The 27,619-nt window shown below is 39.5% G+C and overlaps 1 protein-coding gene across 1 annotated transcript in view; it reads left to right on the forward strand.

Moving 5' to 3' along the window:
• DERA (deoxyribose-phosphate aldolase) overlaps positions 1 to 27,619 on the forward strand; it is a 127,179-nt gene that overhangs the window by 94,272 nt on the left and 5,288 nt on the right. The gene's annotated exons all lie outside the window — the stretch shown is intronic.

Genomic DNA, 27,619 nt, shown 5'->3' on the forward strand with positions numbered 1-27,619 from the left:
GGCTGGAGTGCAGTGTGGCACAATCTTGGCTTGCTGCAACCTCAGCCTCCTGTGTTCAAGCAATCCTCATGCCTCAGCCTCCCCAGTAGCTGAGATTACAGGTGTGTGCCACTATGTGCCCGGCTAATTTTTGTATTTTTAGTAGAGACAGAGTTTCGCCATGTTGGCCAGGCTGGTCTTGAACTCGTGCCCTCAGGTTTTCTGCCCACTTTGGCCTCCCAAAGTGCTGGGATTACAGGAGTGAGCCACTGCAACAGGCCAGAAAACACGGTTTCTTTTTCTCGGTTTCTTCAGCAACATGCAGACACACTGGTGTACAGATGCTTCATTCACTAGTGTCTCAGGCGGTTGTTTCTCCAACAGGAATCCTACTACTCTGTGGCTTCTCACCTTTAGCTTTTCCTAATATTTCCCAATAGCTTTCTCAAATCTCTCCTCCCTTGGTCCTTTCCTTCCACATTTTATTCAGTCGGACTCCGACTCCTGTCTGATTTGCCAGTGTGGATGAGGTGGGGAATTACCTGCATAGGCATAGCTGGTGGTGTCTTAGGGGTCTCAGCTGCACAGAGCAGAGTGTGTGAGGGAAGGATTACTTATGTCCCTGGTTGCAGAGTCTGAGTGATCACCCCTGGTAAACTAATGTAGGATATCTTTGGATGTCCAGGTCAGCAGAGTGAAAGTAAACAGTCCAGGGTCTGTGCTAGCATTGAGTATGGCCACAGATAGCATGGAACATGATAACGGTGGCTTAAATTGTTTTTTCTTGTGTAAGAAGGAACTCTGAGGTGTAGCCAGTCACCGCTGTTGGCTCATCATGAGTGTCAGGATTGGGGCCTCTCTTGCGTTTCTCTCGTGGTTATAAGAGGGCTGCCACAGCTCCAGTCATCATGTTTATATTCAGAATGGGAAGAAAGCAATGACAGTGCCATGTAATATTGAAGGAAACAGTTTAACAGGGCTAGGTAGGATTTTGACTGGCAAAGAAAGGACATAGAGTACTTCAAACTTGATAAGGTAGAAATTGCAAAACAATAGCTGCTCTGATGTAGGGGCAGAAGTGTGTAGCAGTTAAAATCTTGGACTTTGAGTTAGAAAAACATGGATTCATGACACAATGTGTTCCTCAGTCTCTATGAAGCCTTTTTTTTTCTTATTGGTAAGAGGAGTATTATGAAGATCAAATGAGGGAAGTTTTAAGGTGAAGCCAAGTACTTAGCAGTTTTCAGAAGGGAAACCTATTCTGTTCCTCCTCCTCCTCTTACTGTTGTATATGGTTGTCAATCAGAATGAACTAGAATCTAAGATGCTTTCGGGTGACTAGCAGAAGAGAACAATGGAATATTGGATTAAATTCAGACCCTGGAGAGTGGAAATCCTAGGGTTTTATTCTTTTAGCAGGTTTTGTGATGAAAATGTCACGATCAAACCAGTCTCACTGTTCATCCTATATTACAACACTTTTTAGATCTTTATACTTTAAATTTTTCATCATCTTCAGTTTCCATGGATTAAATATAAAAAACTGGGCCAAGTCAACCCAGACAACCTCTTCTCGAGTAAATTTATGATATTTGTGACAAATAACCAAATAAATAGATCTCCAGCATAAGTCGACACTGTTAACTGTCTCTAACCCAGTTTCCCAAATGCCTTTTTACTTTGTAGGTTATCATTATGAATCTCATTTTCCATTTTGGTAATAAATTTAAGAGCTGAATTTTTTTCTCACTAAGGTTTTATATTTTTAAGTTACCCATGCATTCATTTTGGATTTTGACATTTAATAACTTTCCTGAAATACACGGGAGAAATTATATCTATGACGTAGAAGACTCTAACATGTACTTTAAGGGGAGGAAATAAATGCCACACTCAAAGCAATTTTACAGGAAGTATTAACAAATTAAATATGTATCAAAAATTTAAAATGCACGTCTAAAAGGCAAGTAGGTAAAAACCCTAACTTTGGCAGTATACATGTTAAGAAATTATTTATATTCTATTTTCTGCTGAGCAGAAATCTAAAAACAAATGACTTTTAAATCAGACCTATTAGTTTTGTAATAGGAAGTTCTGTGAGAGACAGACAAAACCTCTGTATTAAGCGTGCAGTGTAACCTCTTTGTCTGAAATATACATGATTACCTTATGGTTGTGTATTTCTATTTAAGAGTTTTAGTAAAGGGAGCCAAGCCCTTCTGCTGTGAGGGAAATACAGCATGTGAGCATATATATTCATGGGCAAGGCATTGCCTTGAAAACAAGTGTGTGGCATCCAGGGAGATCCTAGATGAGTTCTAGTTGATATGCGGAGTGGATCCAGGTTGCGCGCATGTTCAATATTAATGCATGACTTCTTCAGAGTCTAGGTCAGGACCATTCTTCCTGCCCCCTTCACAACTTTTTCCTTGCTTTCTCCTTGCCTCATGTGTCTTCAGGAATTTGTGAATGATTCTGATATCCCAGTGATACAAAGCATGATCTGGCAAAATTTGATGGTGACCTTTTCTGCTTGTACCCTTAGCGATAGATGAGGTTTTCTGGGTTCTGTTGCTTTCTCCTTTGCCAGCATATACTGCTTTTGTTGAGGAATCAGGGTCTCTGGTGGTCGCCAAGTGAAAAGGAATAAAGATAAAAATGAAAGCATGACTAGTTGAAAAATAGAGACAGAATTGTAACGTGAAAATTGTTTATGAACAGAAGGAGAGAGGCTGCATTGTCTTTATAGGTGGTTAGTAAGTGGAGACTGCAGTCACCTAGATGGCCAACCCCAGGGCTCCATATAGCAAATGCTTTCCATTCAGGGCTGTTTCAAAGTTCACCCGTCTATGGATCTGCTAATGGGAAGCACATAAGTCTCCAGGTACAGTGAAATAATCACCTGGAGATAAAACTCCCCGCAGAAAAATTAACACAACTTCTTTTATGAAAGACAGGTCACTGTAAAAAGAAACTCTACCCACTTATCATCAATTGTTGAAAAAAAAGATTTACGATGACATTGAGGTATGATAATCTCAAATACATTCTGCATTGTTTTTAAAAGCTTTGTGTTTAAAATTCATAGCACTTTCTAATCCTGATAAAGTAGCCTAATTTTCTAGCTTGCTTTGTTCAGTAAAATGTATTTCTAAATCCATTTTAAGCAGCTATTTCTTCAATTTGAGTAATTTTCTCTCAAGTTAATAGATTCCACACAAGCATACCTGACTTTTAATGTTAATATATACTATATATTCCAAACTTGCTAGTGACAATAGAGAAAGCACAATCAAAACGAAATTCAGTTGTTTAACGCATATCTAGCTTGTTATTTTGTTAAAATGTTTCTTCATTTTACTCATCTTTGCCAAAGCATAGTGATACCAAATCTTATTTTACAGGTTGAATATCCCTTATCTGAAATGCTTGGAACCAGAAGTGTTTTGGACTTTGGATTTTTTCAGGTTCTGGAATATTTGCATATGTTTGCCCTAACCCGGTTGAGCATCCCAAATCCAAAAGTCTGAAATGTGAAATGCTCCAGTGAGCATTTCTCTTGAGTATTGTGTCAATGGAGTTTTGATTTTGGAGCATTTCAGACTTTCAGGTTTGGGATGCTCAACTTGTACCTTGCTTGTATTGAGGTTCTATTTCCCCCTTCCCTCTCAGCAAAAGTAAAAGAAAAAAGAATGTGTTAGATATGGTGTTGTCATTTTAACATGAGATGACTTTAAAACTACCATATCAATGAAAGGCATTTGCGTAACGTAGTAAGTCCCTTCATCAATAAGGTCAGCTATAGGAGCTGGCCAAGAAGGAAAAACATTTTGATTTTGAGGCATTTGGCATTGGTAATTTTATTTACGGATAGGTGTTTTCATTTTATATTGAGTCTAAAATACCTTAATATTTTGTTCAAACTATTATACCTATATTATAATGCCTGTGGATATTTCTGGCATTTTCTTCTGTTTACAGGGTACTGGCTTAATTGCCATGACTCTCATTTTTTTCTTCTCAGCAATGCCACTGGCTCTCTAAAAAACAGGATACTGTGATGGAGACAGATAAAGAATTTTTCTAAATTAGGTGGTCAAACCAAGAAAAAAACATATAAAACATGCATAACTAAGTCAGTGTGTCCTCAAAGAAGTCAGAGTTTGGTAAAGAAAAGCCTTGTCTTGTACACTGCTGTGTATGCAGTTTATAGAAAAGTACTAGCATAGAGTGGGTGCTTAGTAAGTATTAGTTAAATGGATGTTGAAGGGTTGGGAAAGAGAGGAGTTGGGTTGAGCACAGAGATGTGATATAAGTCTACACAGTCATGAGTTTATAAGTGTAGTTTTAGAGTTACTCCTGTGTGTTTGAAAACTGAAAGCAAAGCCAGTTCCAGAACAGGATTTAGGGGCCAGCCAGCTGGGCAGTTTCCCAGTGCGCTAATCTCTAAGAGGCATTGAAACCACTGAAAATATTCACGACAGAGGAAACTGTATTTCCTAAAATTTCTCTACTGTCTGTTATTGGGATTAGACATAAGGCATTCCAGGGCTGTGCTCCCCTGTCCTTTAAAGAGATATTCTCTTTTTTCTAAGGAGGGCAGGTTGAGTTACTTACAGATCTTTTGTTTTGCTGGGTGAAGTATTCAAATTTAGGAGCAGAGCTGAGTTCTTTAGACAAGAGGTAAGAGTCAAGTGCTGTCGTGAGGGATCTTCTTATTCTATTCTACATCTAGGCAGAATTAAGCCTTTTTTCTCAATAAATTTTAGGCCAACATTTAAAAGATATTGGTGTAAAATGGTGTCAAATCGTTAACCTACAGAGTGATTACATGTATTGGTGTCTCATTGAAGCCCTGGAACAATTCTGTTGAACAGAGATATTTAATTTAAAATTTTTTAATAGCCACATTAATTAAGTGAAGAGAAACAGGTGAAACAGTAATTATAATATATTTTATTTAATCTAATAAATCTGCAGTGTATCATTTTAATGTGTAGTCAATATTAAAGTTATTGAGATTTATTACATTGTATTTTTTTGTGTCAGGTCCTCAAATCCCCATATGTGTTTTATACTCATAGCACACTTCAGTTTAAACTAGCCACATTTCAAGTACTCAGTAGATACATATGGTGTGTAACTATCATATTGGACCATGAAGTGCAGCCCTAAACAAATCAGTAGAGTCAGTGACTCCCAGTTGGCATCATTGAACTGGTCCTAAAAGGTCCTTTAACCAGAATTCTCTCTTTGGCCAGTGTGAAATTCCCAGTGTTGATACCAATCTTTAAAAATCATTTTAAAGCACCACAATTACGAATGTGTTGAAGTATTTTTCTTCAGTAGTAATGCTTAGTTTAATGTGTGATTGCAAATGCTGTTCATTTGTGATATGGTTAGGCTTTGTGTCCCTGCCCAAATGTCATCTTGAATTGTAATCCCCATAATCCCCACATGTCAAAGGTGAGACCAGGTGGAGGTAATTGAATCATGAGGGCAGTTTCCCCCATGTTGTTCTCACAATAATGAGTAAGTTCTCATGAGATCTGATGGTTTTATAAGGGGCTCTCCCTCCCTTCGCTCAGCACTTCTTCCTGCTGCGTTGTGAAGAAGGTGCCTCGCTTCCCCTTCACCTTCTGCCGTGATTGTAAGTTTCCTGAGGCCTCCCCAGCCATGCTGAACTGTGAGTCAGTTAAACTTCTTTCCTTCTTTCCTAGGCTAAATGACCTATTCTCAGGCAGTTCTTTATAGCATTATGAACGTGGACTAATACAGTAAATTGGTACCGAGGTAGAGGGACACTGCTATAAGGAGACCCGAAAATGTGGAAGCAACTTTGGAACTGGGTAACATGAAGAGGTTGGAACAGTTTGGAGGGCTCAGAAGAAGACAGGAAGATGTGGAAAAGTTTGGAACTTCCTAGAGACTTGTTGAATGGTTTTGACCAGAATGCTGATACTGATATGGACAAAGAAGTCCAGGCTGAAGTGGTCTCAGGTGGAGGTGAGGAACTTGTAGGGAACTGGTGCAAAGGTCACTCTTGGTGTGCTTTGGCAAAGAGACTGGTGGCATTTTGCCCCTGCCCTAGAGATCTGTGGAACTTTGAACTTGAGAGAGGTGATTTAGGGTATTTGGCAGGATAAATTTCTAAGTAGAAAAGTGTTCAAGAGGTGACTTGGGTGCTCTTAAAAGCATTCAGATGTATGCCTTCACAAGGAGATGATTTGGAATTGGAACTTACGTTTAAAAGGGAAGCAGAACATAAAAGTTTGGAAAATTTGCAGCCTGTCAATGTGATAGAAAAAACTCACTTTCTGAGGAGAAATTCAAGCCAGATGCAGAAATTTGCATAAGTAACAAGGAGCCAAATATTAATCACCAAGACAGTGGGGAAAATGTGTCCAGGGCATGTCAGAGATCTTCATGGCAGTCCCTCCCATCACAGGCCAAAGGTCTAGAAGGAAAAAATGGTTTTGTGGGCCAGGCCTAGGGCCTTGCTGCTTTGTATAGTCTCAGGACTTGGTGCCCTGCATCCCAGCCATGGCTAAAAGAGGCCAATGTATAGCTCAGGCCATTGCTTCAGAGAGTGCAAGCTCGAAGCCTTGGTGGCTTCCACATGGTGTTGGTCCTGCAGGTGTATAGAAGTCAAGAATTGAGGTTTGGAAACCACCGCCTCGGTTTCAGAGGATGTATGGAATCGCCTGGATGTCCTGACAGAAGTTTACTGCAGAGGGTAGCCCTCATTGAGAACCTCTGCTAGGGCAATGTGGAAGGGAAATGTGGGGTTGGAGTCCCCATACAGAGTCCCCACTAGGGCACTGCCTAGTGGAGCTGTGAGAAGTGGGAGACCGTCCTCCAGACCCCAGAATGATATATCCACCAACAGCTTTCAGCATGGGCTTGGAAAAGCCACAGACACTCAATGCCAGCCCATGAAAGCAGCCAGGAGGGGTACTGTACCCTGCAAAGCCACAGGGGCAGAGCTGCCAAAGACCATAGGAACCCACCTCTGCATCAGCGTGACCTTGATATGAGACATGGAGTCAAAGGAGATCATTTTGTAGCTTTAAGATTTGACTGCCCTGCTGGATTTCAGACTTGCATGGGGCCTTTAGCCACTTCATTTTGGCCAATTTCTCCCATTTAGAACAATTGTATTTACAATGCTTGTATCTCAGTTGTTTCTAGGAAGTAACTAACTTGCTTTTGGTTTTACCAGCTTATAGGTGGGTGAGACTTGCCTTGTCTCAGATGAGACTTTGAACTTGGGCTTTTGGGTTAAAGCTGGAATGAATTAAGAATTTGGGGGACTGTTGAGAAGGCATGATTGGTTTTAAAATGTGAGAGGGACATGAGACTTGGGAAGGGCTGGGGCAGAATGATATGGTTAGGCTTTGTATCCCCACCCAAATCTCATCTTGAATTGTAATCCCCATAATTCCCACATGTCAAGGAAGAGACCAGCTGGAGGTAATTGCATAATGGGTGTGGTTTTCCCTATGCTGTTCTTGTGACAGGAAGTTCTCATGAGATCTGATGGTTTTATAAGTTGCTCGTTACCCCTTCTCTTGGCACTTCTCCTTGTGCCTTTGTGAAGAAGGTGCCTAGCTTCCCTTTCATTTTCTGTCATGATTGTAAGTTTCCAGTGGCCTCCCCAGCCATGCTGAACTGTGAGTCAATTAAAATTCCTTCCTTTATAAATTACCCAGTCTTGGACAGTTCTTTATAGCACTGTGAAAACGGAGTAATACAATTTGGTCAACCTTACCTATGGAGGGAAGTATCATCAATAGATAACTGTATCTATTTAACCAATGACGAGTTACATCTTGTTGATTACGGAGGAGGCCTGTATTATGGATGTCATATTTGGCAGCTAATGGGAAACCATGTCCAGAGAAGACTAGGAGCAGCTTTAAAATATAAGTTCAGGGAAAAGAGTAAAGGTACAAATTGATACATGTTTTGTCATTTGTCAGCTAATGATACTTTTCCTTGTTGTTACTTTTACTAGGCAGTTTTTCTTTTTTCCTCATTTCTCCCTCATGAACTCACTTGCTTTGTTCCTTTTGTTAAATTGAGATATAGTTTATGTACAATAAAGTTTACCCTTTAAAGTGGTTATGGTGAACCCCCTTCAAGCATTTTTAGCATTCTCACAAAGTTGTGCAGCCATCTCTTTGCCCCTTTTCTCACATGGGTAGCCAATTATCCTTGGATCATGTAAGCATGTCTTTGTGGAATCATAGTCTCCAGATTTAGTATTAGTATCACATTGGTATCTCCAAAGCAACTTTGTGCGTCCATATTTACTCTGGCGAGTGCTTCAACCATAACACTGGGTCTTTATTATAGTGCCCCAAACCAGAGCCCTTTGTTTTAATTACAAATCTTCTAGGGCTCCCTTAACATAACCTTCCTTCCTTGACAGCCATACTCAGAAAATGGGAGGGGAAGGGGAGAAGGGCAGCAGTATTTTGGAGAACCCATATTTGAATTGTTCTCTATGTAGATATTTAAAAACATCCTCAGGAGAACTAATACAATATTAAAAGTTAGAGAAGTGGTCTTGTTTAATCTTTCAAACAACTGTAAGGTTTGGGGTTTTAACACATTTGAAAAAAAGAAAGGGATTATTTAATTCAAGTGTTTACAAGTTGGGTGTAGGGGCTCATGCCTGTAATTCTAGCATTTTGAGATGCCGAGGTGGACAGATTGTTTGAGCTCAGGAGTTTGAGACCAGACTGGACAACACGGTGAAGCCCCATCTCTACAAAAAATACAAAAAATTTAGCTGGCCTGGTGATGTACACCTGTAGTCCTGGCTACTTGGAGGGCCGAGGCAAGAGGACTTCTTGAACCCAGGAGGTCAAGGCTGCAGTGAACCATGATTGCACCACTACACTCCAGCCTGAGTGACAGAGTGAGACCCTGTCTCAAAAAAAAAAAAAAAAAAAAAGATCAATCAGCTGAAACCCACTCTAAAATAGAAATTATGTACTTTGATTAGTAACTCATTTCCAGCATTACTACAATTCTGAGGTTCCTTTTGAACACCCTAAGTTTTAAAAGTGAAAGGTAACATCTGACTTATTGGACATAACTCAAGGACTCTTGTTTCGATCAGGTGAGTCTACCACATATTTTGAAGGGTTTGCATAATTATGCAGAATCTTCTCCTAGTCAGTAACCAAGGATTATACAATCAGAGTCCCCACTTTGCATTCCACTTAAATCATACTGTTTTCCATTATTTTAAAAGTTGCAGCTTTATTTTTATTGAGGTGAAGGCAACCGGAAGAAATGTGGTTATCATAAGATAGTCTTTCCTTTGGGGCGTTGGAGATATTTTCCAACCCTAAAATTGTGATTTCTTTCTGACTGCCATTATGCTTGAACAAGTGTCATTGCTTAATTATCGTGTTCTATTGCATTGCTAACGTGATGGACTGGATGGACAGAGAATTACTCTATAGCTCACTATTCAGATTGGAAGAAAGCACTGGAAAGAGCAGGTGTTTGAATTTTTCAGTTTTCTTCTTATGCTTTTCTTTTTCTTGCCCCCTTTCTCACATGGGTAGCTAATTATCCTTGGATCATGTAAGCATGTCTTTGTGGAATTATAGTCTCCAGATTTAGTATTAGCATCACATTGGTATCTCCAGAGGGGCTTTCTGCTTCCATATTTATTCTGGCCAGTGCTTCAGCCATAACACTGCGTCTTTATTATATTGCCTCAAATTATTTCCAAACCTATGTTGAACAAAAGAATACAACATTGAAGACTCTTTTAATTTGAGGGCTCATATCTTGGTATACCCTGTTTATTTTTTTTAAAGTGTCCCATTGCAGATTGCAAGTAAAAATTGTGTCAGAATTACCATTCGAAATTCTCTAACTTTAATCGGTAATTTCTTAGAGAGCGATAGAAAACATGGTGCTAATGAATAATGTACCCAGAAGCTCTTATTATAGGGTTGGCATGAATTCCACTTAATGACAAGCTTTCTCAAGCAGCAGTTGATTTAAAATCCTATTTTTCATTAGTAAAGTATAAAATGTTAATAATACCTTCCGCTGTGCTGTTCTTTTGTAGCATAGTAGCATATATCTTCCCTGTTCACCATGGACTGTTTTAAAGATCTTACTAGTAACTTCCTATATCATAAATAAGATTTGTTCAAGAAATAAAAATGTGTGTTTTCCCATTGTTAGCTATATGTTTTTCTAATAATCACATCTGAAGCTTATTATACGGTAATAGCCTTAAGATATTATTTTTTTAAATGTACTACTTTGGTCTTAATACTAGTTTTTAATCTCTTCTTGTTTCTATGAAGTCTGAATGAGATTTTCAAAATTGAATAATAATTTGATCCGTTAATCTTTTGAAGCCAGTAATTTTATTTTCCTCTCTTTACAGTCTCTGAGGTTCGCAAATGAATAGAGCTTCATTACTGCAGTCTGCATTTAATAACCATTATCCATTATCTTGTAATTAAGACTCCCTGTAACGAATCATGAGGACAATGCAAAAATACATAGTACATTTCTTTAATGAACTGGAAAATGTTCATCTTGTTCTATTTAGTAATGAGTTGCTGAATAGTCATTAAATCCACCGGAGAATAGAGCTAGATGGATTTTGAAGACTGTCTTGAGTTTGTGGTTAATCTATTAGAATTAAAATTTCATCTTCTATTTTTATCAACAGCTGATTAGAAGTCATTCTGTTTGACCAAATTGATTAGAAGACCATATACAAGGGCAGCTGTTGTTTAATGAAAGTTTTTAATGAAACTGTACCGTGGAGACTTGTAATTACAGGCCTTAGAAAAGCTTTGAGTTGCCTTAGACCACAATAACAGTATTGTGCTAAAGATTTCAAATTAGGAAAATAAAAAAATACGATTTAATATAATAGTATAAATTTATTATTAATTTTAATTTCAATTAATCACAGTTGAATATTAGTCTACTTAATGTGTTACTTTTGACTTTTTCAGCCCTTTCATCTCTTAGTTTAGTCATTTAGATGAAATTATGGGCACTGATGAAAGAACATTTATAGGGATAGCTATTGTAATTTGAGATATTTTCTCATAAGGTTTTTTTCCCCAAGCTGAGCAGAGGTAAGCTTGGCTAATGTTAGATTTACGTGAACTCTGAAGAGAGTCTATAGTGCTGTGTGGTGTTGGTAATTCAAAATGTAGCATTTATTTCTCTAAGGTAATTTTGTTTTAGCAGAAGGGCAAAGGAAGCAATATTAAAATGAGAAGTAAAACAAAAGTGTGTCCTACTTAGTCCCATTGGAAAATCCATTTTTCTTTTGACAGTAGTAAAGTACTAATGTACTTTCTAAAATATTTTGTGTAATTAAAGCTAGATCTTATTCCTCTCTTAAAAAATAGCCAGTGTCTGCATGCCTGAACTATTTTTAGTATCTTGTGGTCTCTGGCTCTCAATTGTCCTTTCTCAACACATCCAATACAGACACTAAATTTAGCATCTTAAAACTAGTGTCAGACCTCACGTTACCTAAAGGACAGAGCCCAATGTCTGTAGGTTCAAAGCTGTCTATAATATTTTCCTAAGGGATATTTACAGTCACGTCTTCTAAAATGTACATTCATATGTCTATGTATATGCCCATCCTCCCACCTCACCTCCAACACAGACTTCTTAGATGTATTCATTCATTATTGTTTGGTATGCCTTATACTTTCTTTGCTTTTGGTGTTTCTTCTTATGGTGGTGTTCTTCCATGTGTGCCCTCTCATCTTTAAATTTTGTCTCTCCTTCAAGCCCTGTAACACATTCCTTCTGTTCCGTGAAGCCTTCCCGTATTATTCTAGCTAAAGTTATTTCTCTGATCCTTTGTAATTCTTATTGATCATAATACTTACTGGGCATATGATATAGTTTGGATTTTTGTCCCGTCCAACTCACATGTTGAAATGTGATTCCCAATGTTAGAGGTGGGGCCTGGTGGGAGGGGATTGGATCATGGGGGTGGATCCTTCATGAATGGCTTTAGCACCAGCCATTTTGGTGATGAGTGAGTTCTTGCTGTGAGTTCACATGAGATCTGTTTTTTTAAAAGAGTGTGACACCTCCCTCCATCTCACTCCCACTCTCACCATCTGACATGCCTGCTGTCTTTGCTTTCTGCTGTGATTGTAAGCTTCCTAGGACCCTCACTAGGAGCAGATCCCAGCACCACACTTCCTGTTCAGTCTGTAGAATTGTGAGCCAATTAAACCTCTTTTTTTTATAAATTACCCAACGTATTAGTCCACAGGCTGTAGAGGAAGCATGGCTGGGGAGGCCTCAGGAAACTTTTAGTCATGATGGAAGGGGAAGCAGGCATGTCTTAAATGACTGGAGCAGGAAGAAGAGAGAGTGGGGGAGGTGCTATACACTTTTAAACAACCAGATCTCACAGTAACTCACTATCACAAGAATAGCACCAAAGGGGAAATCTAGCCCCATGATCCAATCTCTTCCTACCAGAGACACCTGAACATTGGGGCGTTACAATTTGACATGAGATTTGGGCAGGGACACAGACTTAAACCATATCACTCAGCCTCAGATATTCCTTTGTAGCAATGCAAGAATGGACTAACACAGAAAACGGGTACCAGGAGTGGTGTGTTGCTATAAAGATAGCTGAAAATATGGAAGCAGCTTGGGACTGGGTAATGGAGAGGTTGGAAGAGTTTGGAGGGCTCAGAAAAAGACAGGAAGATAAGTTTGAAACTTATCAGAGACTGGTTAAATGTTGTGACAAAATGCTGGCAGAAATATGGACAGTAAAGTCAAGGCTGAGGAGGTCTCAGATGGAAATGAAGAAGTTATTGGGAACTGGAGTGAAGGTCACCCCTGCTATGTCCTAGTGAGGAACTTGGCTGCATTATGTTCGTGCCCTAGGGATCTGTGGAAATTTGACTTTAAGGGTGATGAACTAGGGTATCTGGAGGAAGAAATTTCTAAGCAGCAAAGCATTCATGACTTACTGTGAAACCTTATATTTAAAAGGGAAGCAGAGTATAAAAGTTGGGAAAATTTGCAGCCTTTCCCTGTAGTAGAGAAGGAATTCAAGCTATGGAGCAACCACTTGCTAGAGAGATTAACTTGACTAAAAGGGAGCCAAGTGCTCATATATAAGACAGTGGGGAAAAGCCTTGAAGGCATTTCAGAGGTCTTCAAAGCAGCCCCTGCCATCACAGGCCCAGAGGCCTAGGAGGAAAGAATGGTTTTAGGGGACAGGCCCAGAGTTCCACTGCTTTGCACAGCCTCAGGATGCTGCCACCAGAATCCTGGAAGCTCTAGCTCCAGCCTCAACTGAAAGGACAACTGATACAGCTCAGGCTGCTGCTGTGGAGGGTACAAGCTGTAAGCCTTGCTGGCTTCCATGTGATGTTAAGCCGGGAGGTGCATGGAGTGCAAGAGTGAAGGGAGTCTGGCAGCTTCCATGCAGATTTCAGAGGATGTGTCAGAAAGACTGGGTACCCAGGCAGGAATTCTCTACTAAGGCAGTGCTGAAGGGAAATGTGGGGTGGGAGCCCACACACAGAGTCTCCACTGCAGCACTGTCTTAGTGGAATTGTGGGAAGGGGGCTGCCACTCTCCAAACCCAGAATGGTAGAGCCACCAGCAGCTTGCAGCTACCACATGGAAAAGCCACAGGGCAGAGCTTTCTAAGGCCTTAGGAGCCCACCCCTTTCACCAGTGTGCCCTGGATGCAGGACATGGAGTCAAAGGAGATTATTTTGGAGCTTTAAGATTTAATGACTGCCCTGCTGGGTTGGGGCTTGCATGGGGCCTGTAGCCCCTCCCTGTCTTTTTTGGCTGATTTCTCCCTTTGGGAATAGTAATGTTTACCCAGTGCCTGTACCACCATTGTATCTTGGAAGTAAATAACTTGTTTTTGATCTCACAGGCTCATAGGTGGAAGGAACTCATCTCCAGATAAGACTTTGGGCTTTAGACTTTGGCATTTTTGAGCTAAGACTGGAACAAGTTAAGACTTTGCAGAACTATTGACAGGGTATTATTGTGTTTTGCAATGTGGGAAGGACATGAGACTTGAGAGGCCAGATGCAGAATGATACAATTTGGATGTTTGTCCCTTCCCAATCTCTTGTTAAAATGTAATCCCCAATATTGGAAGCAGGGCCTGATGGAAGGTGTTTGGATCATGGTACTAGATCCCTCATGAATGTCTTAGCACCATCCTCTTGGTGATGAATGACTTCTCACAAGATCTAGTTGTTTAAAAAGAACGATCTCTCTCTCTTGCTCCTGCTCTTGCCATGTGACATGTGTGCTCCCTCTTTGCCTTCTGCCATGATCGTAGGCTTCCCAAGGCCCTTACCAGGAGCCAGTCCTGATACCACACTTCTTGTACAGCCTGAAGAACTGTGAGCCAATTAAAGTTCTTTTCTTTATAAATTACCCTGCCTCTCAGGTATTCCTTTATAGCAATGCAAGAATGGACTAACACAGCATATGTTCAGAGCAGCTTAAGTACCAGATGTATTCTTATTTCCACCCACACCTAATCTCTAGACAATAAAGGCTTGGCTTGATACTTAAGGACTTCCAGTTTCAGCTTTAACATAAAGAGCTTGGAAGTTGTCACTCCTGTCCTTAGAGCAAGAAAAAGCAGAATTAACTGAAAATTAGTGACTTTTCTCAGACTCATCAAAGACCTGAGGTCACAAGGTAGGATATTTTATAATGATGAGGGGGTCATTTCTCCAAGAAGACGTAACAATCCTAAATATGTATGCATCTAGCAATAGAGCATCCAAATATGGGGCAAAAATTTGATAGAACTGCAAAAAAGAAATAAACAAATCTACTATCGTAGGTGGAAACTTCAAAACTCCTCTTTTAGTCACTGATAGCCGAAGCAGGCAGAATAACAGCAAAGATATAGTTGACCTGAACAGCACTATCACTCAATATGATCAAATTAACATTTATAGAAAACTTCATCCAACAGCAGCAGAATACATATTCAAGTTCACATGGAACATTAACCAAGATAGATCACATTCTGGTCCATAAAACACACCTTAACAGATTTAAAAGTCTGAAAACCACACAAAGTATGTTATCAGACCACAATGGAACTAAACTAGAAATCAATAGCAGAGAGTTAGCTGAAAGATCCCCAAATGTTTGGAAATTAAACAACACACTCCTAAATAACATATGGGTCAAATAAGTCTCAAGAGAAATTTTAAAATACTTTGACCCAAATGAAAATAAAAATACACCACCAAAATTTGTAGGATGTTCCAAAAGCAGTGCTTAGAAAGAAATGTATGGCATTAGATGCAGATATTAGAAAAGAATAATCTAAAGTCAGTATGCAAGCTTTCGTCTTAGGAGGGTAGAAAAAGAAGAGCAATTTAAGCCTAAAGCAAACAGGAGAAATAGAAAGGAGAACAGAAATGATGAAATTGAAAACAAAAACAACAGAGAATTTTTTTTTTTTTTTAAATATTCTAAAAGCTACTTTTTTTTTTTTTTTTTTTTAGCCATAAGATTGGTAAACAGCTAGCTAGGCTAATCAAGATTAAAAGAGAAAAGACATAAATTACCCATATCGGAAATGAAAGAAGGGTCATCTCCTCTTCCCATGAATATTAAAAGGATAATAAAGGAATGTATGAACGGCTTCATTTTCACAAATTTGATAACTTAGGTGAAATGGATCAATCCTCAAAAGATATAAAACAACCAAAACTCACAAGGAAAAATAGATAGTCTGAATAGGTCTTTATCTATTAAAGAAATTATTTAAATTAAATTTAATTTCTTTTATAAAGTAATGAATGTGACTTTTACATAAATTATACATATATTTACACATTTATGTAAATATATAAAATATTTTAATTATATGATAAAAATTATTTAAAAATTTAACAGATTACTAAAAACTATTTATAACCTTCCAAAAGAAAGCACCAGCTCTAGATGGCTTCATTGGTGAATTCTGCCAAACATTTAAAGAAGATATAATACCAGTCTTCCACAATCTCTTCCAGAAAATAGAAGAGAAATAGAAAGGAGAAATAGAAATAGAAAGAATGAGTGAGACCATTACTCATTCTGTGAGACCATTACTCCAAAACCATTACTCCAAAACCAGATAAAGACATTGCCAGAAAGAAAACCTATAGATGAACGTCTTTAATGAACATAGATACAAAAATCCTTAACAAAATACTAACAAAATGAGTCCAACAATGTATAAAAATAATTATATGCCACAACCAAGTGGGATTTATTCCAAGTATGCAAGTCTGGTTCTCAATATAATCCATATCAGTAAGCCAAAGAAGAAAACTCATATGATCATATCAATTGATACTGAAAAGGCATCTGACAAATTCCAACACCTATTTATAAGAAAGACTCAGCAAACTAGAAATAGAGGGAAATATCTTCAACTTAATAAAGAACATCTGCAAACAAACCTCAGCCAACATACTTAATATTGAGAAACTGCATGCTTTCCTGCTAAGATCCTTCTAAGGACAAGGCACGGATATTCTCTCTTACCACTGCTGTTCAACATTGTACTGGAAGTCCTAGCTAGACAGGAAAAGGAAATAAGATGTGTACAGATCAGGAAGTTTGGTAGGCTAATAATGAGTCCTGAAGATAGGTTGACATCCTAATCCCTGAAACCTGTGAATGTTACCGTCTTTGGAAAAAAGAGCTATTGCAGGTGTGATTGATTTAAAGGTCTTGTGGTGAAATGATCATTCTGGATTAACCAGATGGACCCTAGATGGCATCATGACAAGTGTAAAAAGAAAGACACAGAGGGAGGTTAGACTTATAAACAAAAGGCTATATGAAGACAAAAGCAGAAATTGGAGTGATGCAGCTGAGAAATGGTGAAAGCCATTAGAAGAGGCAGGGACAGATTCTCCCTAGAGTCTCCACAGAGAGTATGGCTCTGCTGGCACTTTTATTTTGGACTTCTGGCCTCCAGAATGGTGACAGAATACATTTCTCTTGTTTTGAGCCACCAAGTTTGTGATCACTTCTTACAACAACCATAAGAAACGGGTATGAGAAGAAAGATATAAAACTGTCTTTGTTTACAAACAATATGATTGTAGAAAATCCCCCCAAATCAACAAACTCCTGAAATTGCTAAATGAGTTTTCCAAGGTTACACAATACAAGGTTAATATGCAAAATTCCATTGCCTTCCTGTCTGCCAGCAATATGCAGTTGGGATTTGAAATTTAGAAAACTATTTGCAAAAGCACCCGGTATCCATGGATTCCACATATTTACAGATATGTGTATATAAATGGGTTAATATGCACATATATTTCCCTGTGCAGTCAACTGAGAGAGCTAAAAGCAAGAACACTAGAGCAGCAATGAGCACAACTAGCACCCATATAGTAGTTTCCAATACTATTCTGCAGTAAAAGGAGCCAGGGCTCATTGGAGAAATGACTTATACCAGGACTGGTGCAGAAAACACACAAGATAAGCCCTGAGCATCTTGTAGTCTCAGAAAGTAAGTGCTTAAAAGACAGAAAAATCCACATGATGCAAAGGGATACAGGAAGCAACTGAAAGAGCTCCCAGTGGCCAAAGCTGGAACTGTGTGTACAGTAAAGTAAATAAAGTAGTTTGGGATTATAACCCAAGTGTACAATAAATATCTTCAAGTCTATACTGATATTAAGTAAATTATTGTAAATTTTAAATTGGAGAAGATACAAATCTTCCCATATAAAAAATTCCAGGCTGCGAGTTCCAAGATGGCTGAATAGGAACAGCTCCATTCTACAGCTCCCAGCGTGAGTGACGCAGAAGATGGGTGATTTCTGCATTTCCAAGTGAGGTACTGGGTTCATCTCACTGGGGCTTGTTGGACAGTGGGTGCAGCCCATGGAGTGTGAGCTGAAGCAGGAAAGGGCATCACCTCACCTGGGAAGCGCAAAGGGTCGGAGAATTCCCTTTCCTAGCCAAGGGAAGCCATGACAGATGGTACCTGGAAAATCGGGACACTCCCACCCTAATACTATGCTTTTCTAACAGTCTTAGCAAACGGCACACCAGGACATTATATCCCATGCCTGGCTCGGAGAGTCCCACGCCCATGGAGCCTTGCTCACTGCTAGCACAGCAGTCCGAGATTGAACTGCAAGGCAGCAGCAAGGCTGGGGTGGGGGGCATCCACCATTGCTGAGGCTTGAGTAGGTAAACAAAGCGGCCAGGAAGCTCAAACTGGGTGAAGCCCACTGTAGCCCAAGAAGGCCTGCCTGCCTCTGTAGACTCTACCTCTGGGGGCAAGGCATAGCTGAACAAAAGGCAGCAGAAACTTCTGCAGACTTAAACATCCCTGTCTGACAGCTTTGAAGAGAATAGTGATTCTCCCACCATGGAGTTTGAAATCTGAGAACAGACAGATTGCCTTCTCAAGTGGGTCCCTGACCCTTGAGTAGCCTAACTGGGAGACACTCCCATAGGGGCCGACTGACACCTTATACAGCTGGGTACACTTCTGAGACGAAGCTTCCAGAGGAAGGATCAGGCAGCAACATTTGCTGTTTTGCAATATTTGCTGTTCTGCAGCCTCTGCTGGTGATACCCAGGCAAACAGGGTCTGGAGTGGACCTCCAGCAAACTCCAACAGACCTGTAGCTGAGGGTTCTGACTGTTAGAAGGAAAACTAACAAACATAAAGGACATCCACACCAAAGCCCTATCTCTAGGTCACCATCATCAAAGACCAAAGATAGATAAAACCACAAAGATGGGGAGAAACCAGAGCAGAAAAGCTGAAAATTCCAAAAATCAGAGCGCTTCCTCTCCTCCAAAGCAATGCAGCTCGTCACCAGCAACAGAACAAAGCTGGATGGAGAATGACTTTGATGAGTTGACAGAAGTAGGCCTCAGAAGATCAGTAATGGCAAACTTCTTCAACCTAAAGGAGGATGTTTGTACGCAGAGCGAAGAAACTAAAAACCTTGAAAAAAGATCGGATGAATGGCTAACTAGAATAAACACCATAGAGAAGAACTTAAATGACCTGATGGAACTGAAAACCATGACACGAGAACTGTGTGACACATGCACAAGCTTCAGTAGCCGATTCAATCAGTGGAAGAAAGTGTATCAGTGATTGAAGATCAAAGGAATGAAATGAAGTGAGAAGAGAAGTTTAGAGAAGGAAGAGTAAAAAGAAACGAGCAAAATCTCCAAGAAATATAGGACTACGTGAAAAGACCAAATCTACATCTGATTGGTGTACCTGAAAGTGATGGGGAGAATGGAACCAAGTTGGAAAACACTCTTCAGGATATTATCTAGGAGAACTTCCCCAATGTAGCAAGACAGGCCAACATTCAAATTCAGGAAATACAGAGAACACCACAAAGTTGCTCAAGAAGAGCAACTCCAAGACACATAATTGTCAGATTCACCGAAGTTGAAATGAAGGAAAAATGTTAAGGGCAGCCAGAGAGAAAGGCCGGGTTACCCACAAAGGGAAACCCATCAGACTAACAGCGGATGTCTCAGTAGAAATTCTACAAGCCAGAAGAGAGTGGGGGCCAATATTCAACATTCTTAAAGAATTTTCAACCCAGAATTTCATATCCAGCCAAACTAAGGTTCATAAGTGAAGGAGAAATAAAATCGTTTACAGACAAGCAAATGCTGAGAGATTTTGTCACCACCAGGCCTGCCTTACAAGAGTTTCTGAAGGAAGCACTAAACATGGAAAGGAACAACTGGTACGAGCCACTGCAAAAACATGCCGAATTGTAAAGACCATCAATGCTAGGAAGAAACTGTACCAACTAATGAGCAAAATAACCAGCTGACATAATAATGACAGTATCAAATTCACACATAACAATATTAACCTTAAATGTAAATGGGCTAAATACTCCAATTAAAAGACACAGACTGGCAAATTGGATAAAGAATCAAGACCCATCAGTGTGCTGTATTCAGGAGACCCATCTCATGTGCAGAGACAAACATAGGCTCAAAATAAAGGGATGGAGGAAGATCTACCAGGCAAATGGGGGGGAAAAAAATGCAGGGCTTGCAATCCTAATCTCTGATAAAACAGACTTTAAACAAACAAAGATCAAAAGAGACAAAGAAGGCCATTACATAATGATAAAGGGATCAATTCAACAAGAAGAGCTAACTATCCTAAATATATATGCACCCAATACAGGAGCACCCAGATTCATAAAGCAAGTCCTTAGAGACCTACAAAGAGACTTAGACTCCCACACAATAATAATGGGAGTCTTTAACACCCCAGTGTCAACATTAGACAGATCAATGAGACAGAAAGTTAACAAGGATATCCAGGAATTGAACTCAGCTCTGCAGCAAGCAGACCTAATAGACATCTACAGAACTCTCCACCCCAGATCAACAGAATATACATTTTTCTCAGCACCACATTGCACTTATTCCAAAATTGACCACATAGTTGGAAGTAAAGCACTCCTCAGCAAATGTAAAAGAGCAGAAACTATAACAAACTCTCTGCCAGACCACAGTGCAATCAAATTAGAACTCACTCATAGGCGCACAACTACGTGGAAACTGAACAACCTGCTCCTGAATGACTACTGGATACATAATGACATGGAGGCAGAAATAAACATGTTCTTTGAAACCAATGAGAACAAAGACACAACGTACCAGAATCTCTGGGACACATTTAAAGCAATGTGTAGAGGGAAATTTATAGCACTAAATGCCCACAAGAGAAAGCAGGAAAGAACTAAAATCGGCATTAAAATTAAAAGTTCTTTTAATTTAACAGAAATTAAAAGAACTAGAGAAGCAAGAGCACACACATTCAAAAGCTAGCAAAAGGCAAGAAATAACTAAGATCAGAGCAGAACTGAAGAAGATAGAGACACATAAATACCCTTCAAAAAATCAGTGAATCCAGGAGCTGGTTTTTTTAAAAGATCAACAAAATTGATAGACCGCAAGCAAGACTAATAAAGAAGAAAAGAGAGAAGACTCAAATAGACACAATAAAAAACGATAAAGGGGATATCACCACCGATCCCACAGAAATACAAACTACCATCAGAGAATACTGTAAACACTTCTATGCAAATAAACTAGAAAATCTAGAAGAAATGGGTAAATTCCTGGACACATACACCTTCCCAAGACTAAGCCCGGAGGACGTTGAATCCCTGAATAGACCAATAACAGCCTGTGAAATTGAGGCAATAATTAATAGCCTACCAACCAAAAAACGTCCAGGACCAGATGGATTCACAGCCGAATTCTACCAGAGGTACAAAGAGGACTTGGCACCATTCCTTCTGAAACTATTCCAATCAATAGAAAAAGAGGGAATCCTCCCTAACTCATTTTACGAGGCCAGTATCATCCTGATACCAAAGCCTGGCAGAGACACAACAACAAAAGAGAATTTTAGACCAATGTCCCTGATAAACATCGATGCAAAAGTCTCAATAAAATACTGGCAAACCGAATCCAGCAGCACATCAAAAGTTTATCCACCACGATCAAGTGGGCTTCATCCCTGGGATGCAAGTCTGGTTCAACATATGCAAATCAATAAACATAATCCATCATATAAACAGAACCAGAGACAAAAACCACATGATTATCTCAATAGATGCAGAAAAGGCCTTTGATAAAATTCAACAGCCTTTCATGCTAAAAACTGTCAGTAAACTAAGTATTAATGGCGTGTATCTCAATAAGAGCTATTTATGACAAACCCACAACCAGTACCATACTGAATGGGCAAAAAACTGGAAGCATTCCCTTTGAAAACTGGCACAAGACAGGGATGACCTCTCTCACCACTCCTATTCAACATAGTATTGGAAGTTCTGGCCAGGGCCGTCAGGCAGGGGAAAGAAAGAAAGGGTATTCAATTAGGAAAAGAGGAAGTCAGATTGTCCCTGTTTGCAGACGACATGATTGTATATTTAGAAAACCCCATCGTCTCAGCCCCAAATGTCCTTAAGCTGATAAGCAACTTCAGCAAAGTCTCAGGATACAAAATCAATGTGCAAAAGTCACAAGCATTCTTATACACCAATAACAGACAAACAGAGATCCAAATCATGAGTGAACTCCCATTCACAGTTGTTTCAGAGAATAAAATACCTAAGAATCCAACTTACAAGGGATGTATAGGACCTCTTCAAGGAGAACTACAAACCACTGCTCAGCAAAATAAAAGAGGACACAAACAAATGGAAGAACATTCCATGCTTATGGATGGGAATAATCAATATTGTGAAAATGGCCATACTGCCCAAGGTAATTTATAGATCCAATGCCATCCCCATCAAGCTGCCAATGACTTTCTTCACAGAGTTGGAAAAAACTACTTTAAAGTTCACATGGAACCAAAAAAGAGCCCGCATCGCCAAGACAATCCTAAGCCAAAGAACAAAGCTGGAAGCATCATGCTACCTGACTTCAAACTATACTACAAGGCTACAGTAACCAAAACAGCAATGGTACTAGTACCAAAACAGAGATATAGACCAATGGAACCGAACAGAGCCCTCAGAAATAATACCACACATCTACAACTATCTGATCTTCAACAAACCTGACAAAAACAAGCAATGGAGAAAGGATTCCCAGTTTATTAAATGTTGATGGGAAAACTGGCTAGCCATATGTAGAAAGCTGAAACTGGATCCCTTCCTTTACACTTTATACAAAAATTAATTCAAGATGGATTAAAGACTTAAATGTTAGACCTAAAACCATAAAAACCCTGAAGAAAACCTAGGCAATTCCATTCAGGACATAGGCATGGGCAAGGACTTTATGACTAAAGCACCAAAAGCAATGGCAACAAAAGCCAAAATTGACAAATGGGATCTAATTAAACTAAAGAGCTTCTGCACAGCAAAAGAAACTACATCAGAGTGAACAGGCAACCTACAGAATGGGAGAAAATGTTTGCAATTTACTCATCTGACAAAGGGCTACAAAGAACTTAAACAAATTTACAAGAAAAAATTAAACAACCCCATCAAAAAGTGGGCAGACACTTCTCAGAATAAGACATTTATGCAGCCAAAAAAATGCTCATCATTACTGGTCATCAGAGAAATGCAAACTGAAACCACAAGGAGATACCATCACATACCAGTTAGAATGGTGATCATTAAAAAGTCAGGAAACAACGGGTGCTGGAGAGGATGTGGAGAAATGGGAACACTTTTACACTGTTGGTGGGACTGTAAACTAGTTCAACCATTGTGGAAGACAGTGTGGCATTTCCTCAAGGATTTAGAACTAGAAATACCATTTGACCCAGCCATCCCATTACTGGGTGTATACCCAAAGGATTATAAATCATGCTGCTATAGAGACACATGCACACGTATGTTTATTGCGGCACTATTCACAATAGCAAAGACTTGGAACCAACTCAAATGCCCATCAATGACAGACTGAATTAAGAAAATGTGGCACATGTACAGCATGGAATACTATGCAGCCATAAAAAAGGATGAGTTCATGTTCTTTGTAGGGACATGGATGAAGCTGGAAACCATTATTCTGAGCAAACTATCAGAAGGACAGAAAGCCAAACACCACATATTCTCATTGGTGGGAATTGAACGATAAGAATACTTGGACACAGGGTAGGGAACATCACACACCAGGACCTGTCGTAGGGTAGGGGATGGCAGGAGGGGGGAGGGATAACATTAGGAGAAATACCTAATGTAAATGACGAGTTTATGGGTGTAGCACACCCACATGGCACATGTATACATATGTAACAAATCTGCACACTGTGCACATGTACCCTAGAACTTACAGTATCAAAAAAAAAAGCTTGCCCTGGAATCTCATACCTCAGCATAAAGCATAAAATTTCTATCCATCTTTATGTCAGAACGAAAGTTTGCATCAGCTGTTAATAACACCAGTGAAAAAATATGATTAATAATAATTGATTAAATTGTATCCATGAAGGGTAAATGCACCTGATAGCAATAACTTAAGCATACCCTTAGAATGACCCTGTATGGCAGACACATCTGAATGTGTGTCCCAAGCTAGGGAGTTTGGGAGTGGCCAACCCAGAAATTATTCCTTGTTTATGAAGAATATCTGAGTCCCTGGCCTGAACCATGGAAGTGAAACACAGGCTGTACATGGGATTGAGGCCCTAAGTTTTGGGTTAAATGGTGAAGGTTGCCAGGTGGAGGTCATTAGGGGAAGGTCTTCAGTGAAAATGCTATATAAACTACGTGCTGTTTGCAAGTGGTTGCAGTTTTCCTGCGCTGCCCAGTGCCACTGGGCCATGTGGTTATGTTGTCCAGCCCACCAACACTGGACTTTCTCTTCTGTGTGTAAGCCCTTAATAGAACCCCATATCTCCTTTGCTGAAAACAAAAAAAAAAAAATCCAAGTAATTTATGTAGCCAAGCCCCCTCGAGGAGGTGGATTATGACTTCCCACTCCTTAAGTGTGGGATACCCATAACGACTTCTTTTCAAAGAGTACAGTATGAAAATGGGAAAAAAAGATAAGCTTTACAGTGGAGAAACCGAGCCAACACTACCTCAGCCAAGTGCTCATGGTCAACACCAACAGTGGTAAATCATGGTGCTAGTATGTGCCCTTGACATAATGTGATGAACATAGCAGTTTCCCTCTGTGGTCTTCCCAAACCCATAACCTCAGTCCAGCGATGAGAAAAACATTTAACAAATCCCAATTGAGGGACATTCTGCAAAACACTTTGCGGAATGTAGAATACTGACCAATGCTTTCAAAACTGTCAAGGGCATCAAAATAAAATAAGAAGAAGCTAAGAAACTATCACAGCCAAGAGGAATCTATGGAGACATGCCAAATGTAGTATGCTAGATGGGATTGGTTATTGAGTCATGCTAAAGAAATCTAAATGAAGTGTGGACTTTGGTTAATAATATATCAGCATTGATTCCTTAATTGTTACAAAATGTACTGTAATTATGTAAGATAGCAATAATAGGGAAAACTGGGTGTCGGGTATTTGGAAACTGTATTATTGCTGTAATTTTTCTGTATATTGAAATTTGTTCTAAAACTAAAAGATTATTTAAAAATAAAATATTTTGTTCTGAGCCAACAGTCCAGTTTTGTTACTGGGCCTGGAATGAAACAAAATTATTTTCCTTTCTTCGTTAGTTAGTTAAAGGTGGAAAATACTGTAGTTTTCTTTTTCTTGGTAGCTGTCTCCATCCGTCTAGAAATTATTTATTGAGCTTCTCCTGTGTGTCATGTTCTGAGGATACAGAATAATATAAGAAAGATGCAGCACCTGCCCCTAAATGTCCAGAAAAGGGCATAGACATGCAAATAATGTGTGGGCCACTGTAGCTACTGCTGGGTTACTGTTGCTGCCATAGTAGATCTTCTGCTTTGCTCTCCTAAATATATTAGAAAGAGAGTCTCTACTCCGCCCTTCTGAAGGAGTTTGGCTCTTTTGATTAACTTTAGATGGTGTGGTTTTTAAGAGATCATGTCTTGTTTTTAGATCTCCAAAGGTAGCCTTGTTTTTTGTTTTTTTTTTAAATTACTATTTTTTTAGACGGAGTCTCACTCTGTTGCCCAGGCTGGAGTGCAGTAGTGCAATCTCGGCTCACTGCAACCTCCGCCTCCTGGGTTCAAGCAATTCTCCTGCCTCAGCCTCCCAAGTAGCTGGGACTACAGGCACCCGCCACCATGCCCAGCTAATTTTTTGTGTGTTTTTAGTAGAGACGAGGTTTCACTATGTTGGCCAGGCTGGTCTTGAACTTCTGACCTTGTGATCCGTCAGCCTCGGCCTCCCAACGTGCTGGGATTACAGTTGTGAGCCACCATGACCAGCCAGTAGCCTTGGTCTTCTGTCTTAATCTTCTCTTCCAATATGCTTAACATAATTTAGGTGATATCCATTATTATACCCAAAAGCCTTCTAGTGAATCAAAAGATGCCACATATTAGAAAAACACATCTTGATATCATTATGGATTCTTTGGGGATGTTTCCCTCACCTTCTTACATCTATGTGTTGGCTTTAATCTCTTCTTTTTGATTGTCTTATTTCTGATGTTGGAGGAGGCATCAGGCATCAGTTCTATAGTCTGTTCATCATGCATTTATTCATGAACTTAGTATATGCCTAGCTCAAGGCCTTTACACTTTGTTTTCCTGCTTGTAATGCTGTATCCCCACATTTCCTTCATTCAGTCTGTATTTGGATTTCATTAGTTAGGGATGCTCTTATGATAACTCTAAATATAGCTGCCCCTCACCAACTCCACCACTCTCTGTCTCGTTACATTGTATTACATTTCTCCATAGAACTTATCTCCACTTGACATTGGTTTCTTTCTTGTCTTTCTCTTCTAGAACACCTGCTCACAAAGGCAGGAACTTTTTGTTCATTGGTTGGTCTATTCCCAGCATCTTTAGAGCAGAGTATGGCACGTGGTAGAACTCAGTAAATATTTGTTGAGTAAATGCATGCATGGTAGTCATGTCTCCAATTTCTCCCAGGCAGCCTGCAGACCCAAAGAAATGAAGGCTTCCAGTGACCTGCTCTGATGCATCGGTGTCCATGGAATTTGTACAGATTGCAGTCCTACCTAAGTCCTTGCTTCATTCCTATTTGTATAATAATTGACAGTTTTCAGAGTGCTTTCGCATAGATTGTCCCTTTTGATGCTTTGTGTAATCCTATGAAGCAAGTAGGAATTTCTTAGACGTATCGTACAAATGAGGAATTCGTAAGGGGATGGAATTTCAAAGGTGACTATGGGAGCCAGAGCTAGAAACCAGATCTCGTGACTTCTAGCTCATCTGGTAATTACACGGGGTTCACGTTTCGTCTCCACCCGTGTCTACATTGGTTTTGAGGACAAGGTCTTGAATTTTCTGTTTTTATATTTTTCCATATGCCTTATACACAGTGTGCTTAATAAAGGTGTGTTTCTTTGGGCCTTTTGGCCACTTCAACTTTTATCTTTGACTCCGTTAATGGACTTTGGGAGGATTTTAGAGACTTGTTTTAGGTATAGTGCCACGGATTCCATAGATAGGGCCATGAATTTGCACACAAATCACCTAGGAATGTTGGTTATTAGATTCTGATTTAGTTGATCTGGTGTAGTGCCTGAGAGTATGCATATTTAACAGCCTCTGGTAATGCCCATGCTGCTGGTCCATCTTCCACACTGACTATTTCAGGGCCTTGTAACACGTGAAAGATGTATTCTTTGTTTGACTATCTGACTGTGTGAACCTAGGTAAGTTTATTGGAGACACTGTGATGGATTGTTTAGGCTAGATTACTTTGGTTAAAATCCTACCTTTCCATTTACTGTGTGATCTCAGGTAAGTTACTTAACTTTTCTGAGACTCAATTTCCTCTTTAAAAGTAGAGATCGTATTACTATGATCTCTATTTTTAGCTCATACAGGTATTGACTGAATTAATATTTGTAAAGCACCTAGATTCATAATACATGGCACTCAATGAATCTTAACTACTGTGATCATTTCTTTGTCTCCTGTATTATTCTGTTAAACTACATTAATAGGTTTA

Source organism: Chlorocebus sabaeus, chromosome 11 (genome assembly GCF_047675955.1).
Source record: "Chlorocebus sabaeus isolate Y175 chromosome 11, mChlSab1.0.hap1, whole genome shotgun sequence".
Lineage (NCBI taxonomy): Eukaryota > Metazoa > Chordata > Mammalia > Primates > Cercopithecidae > Chlorocebus > Chlorocebus sabaeus.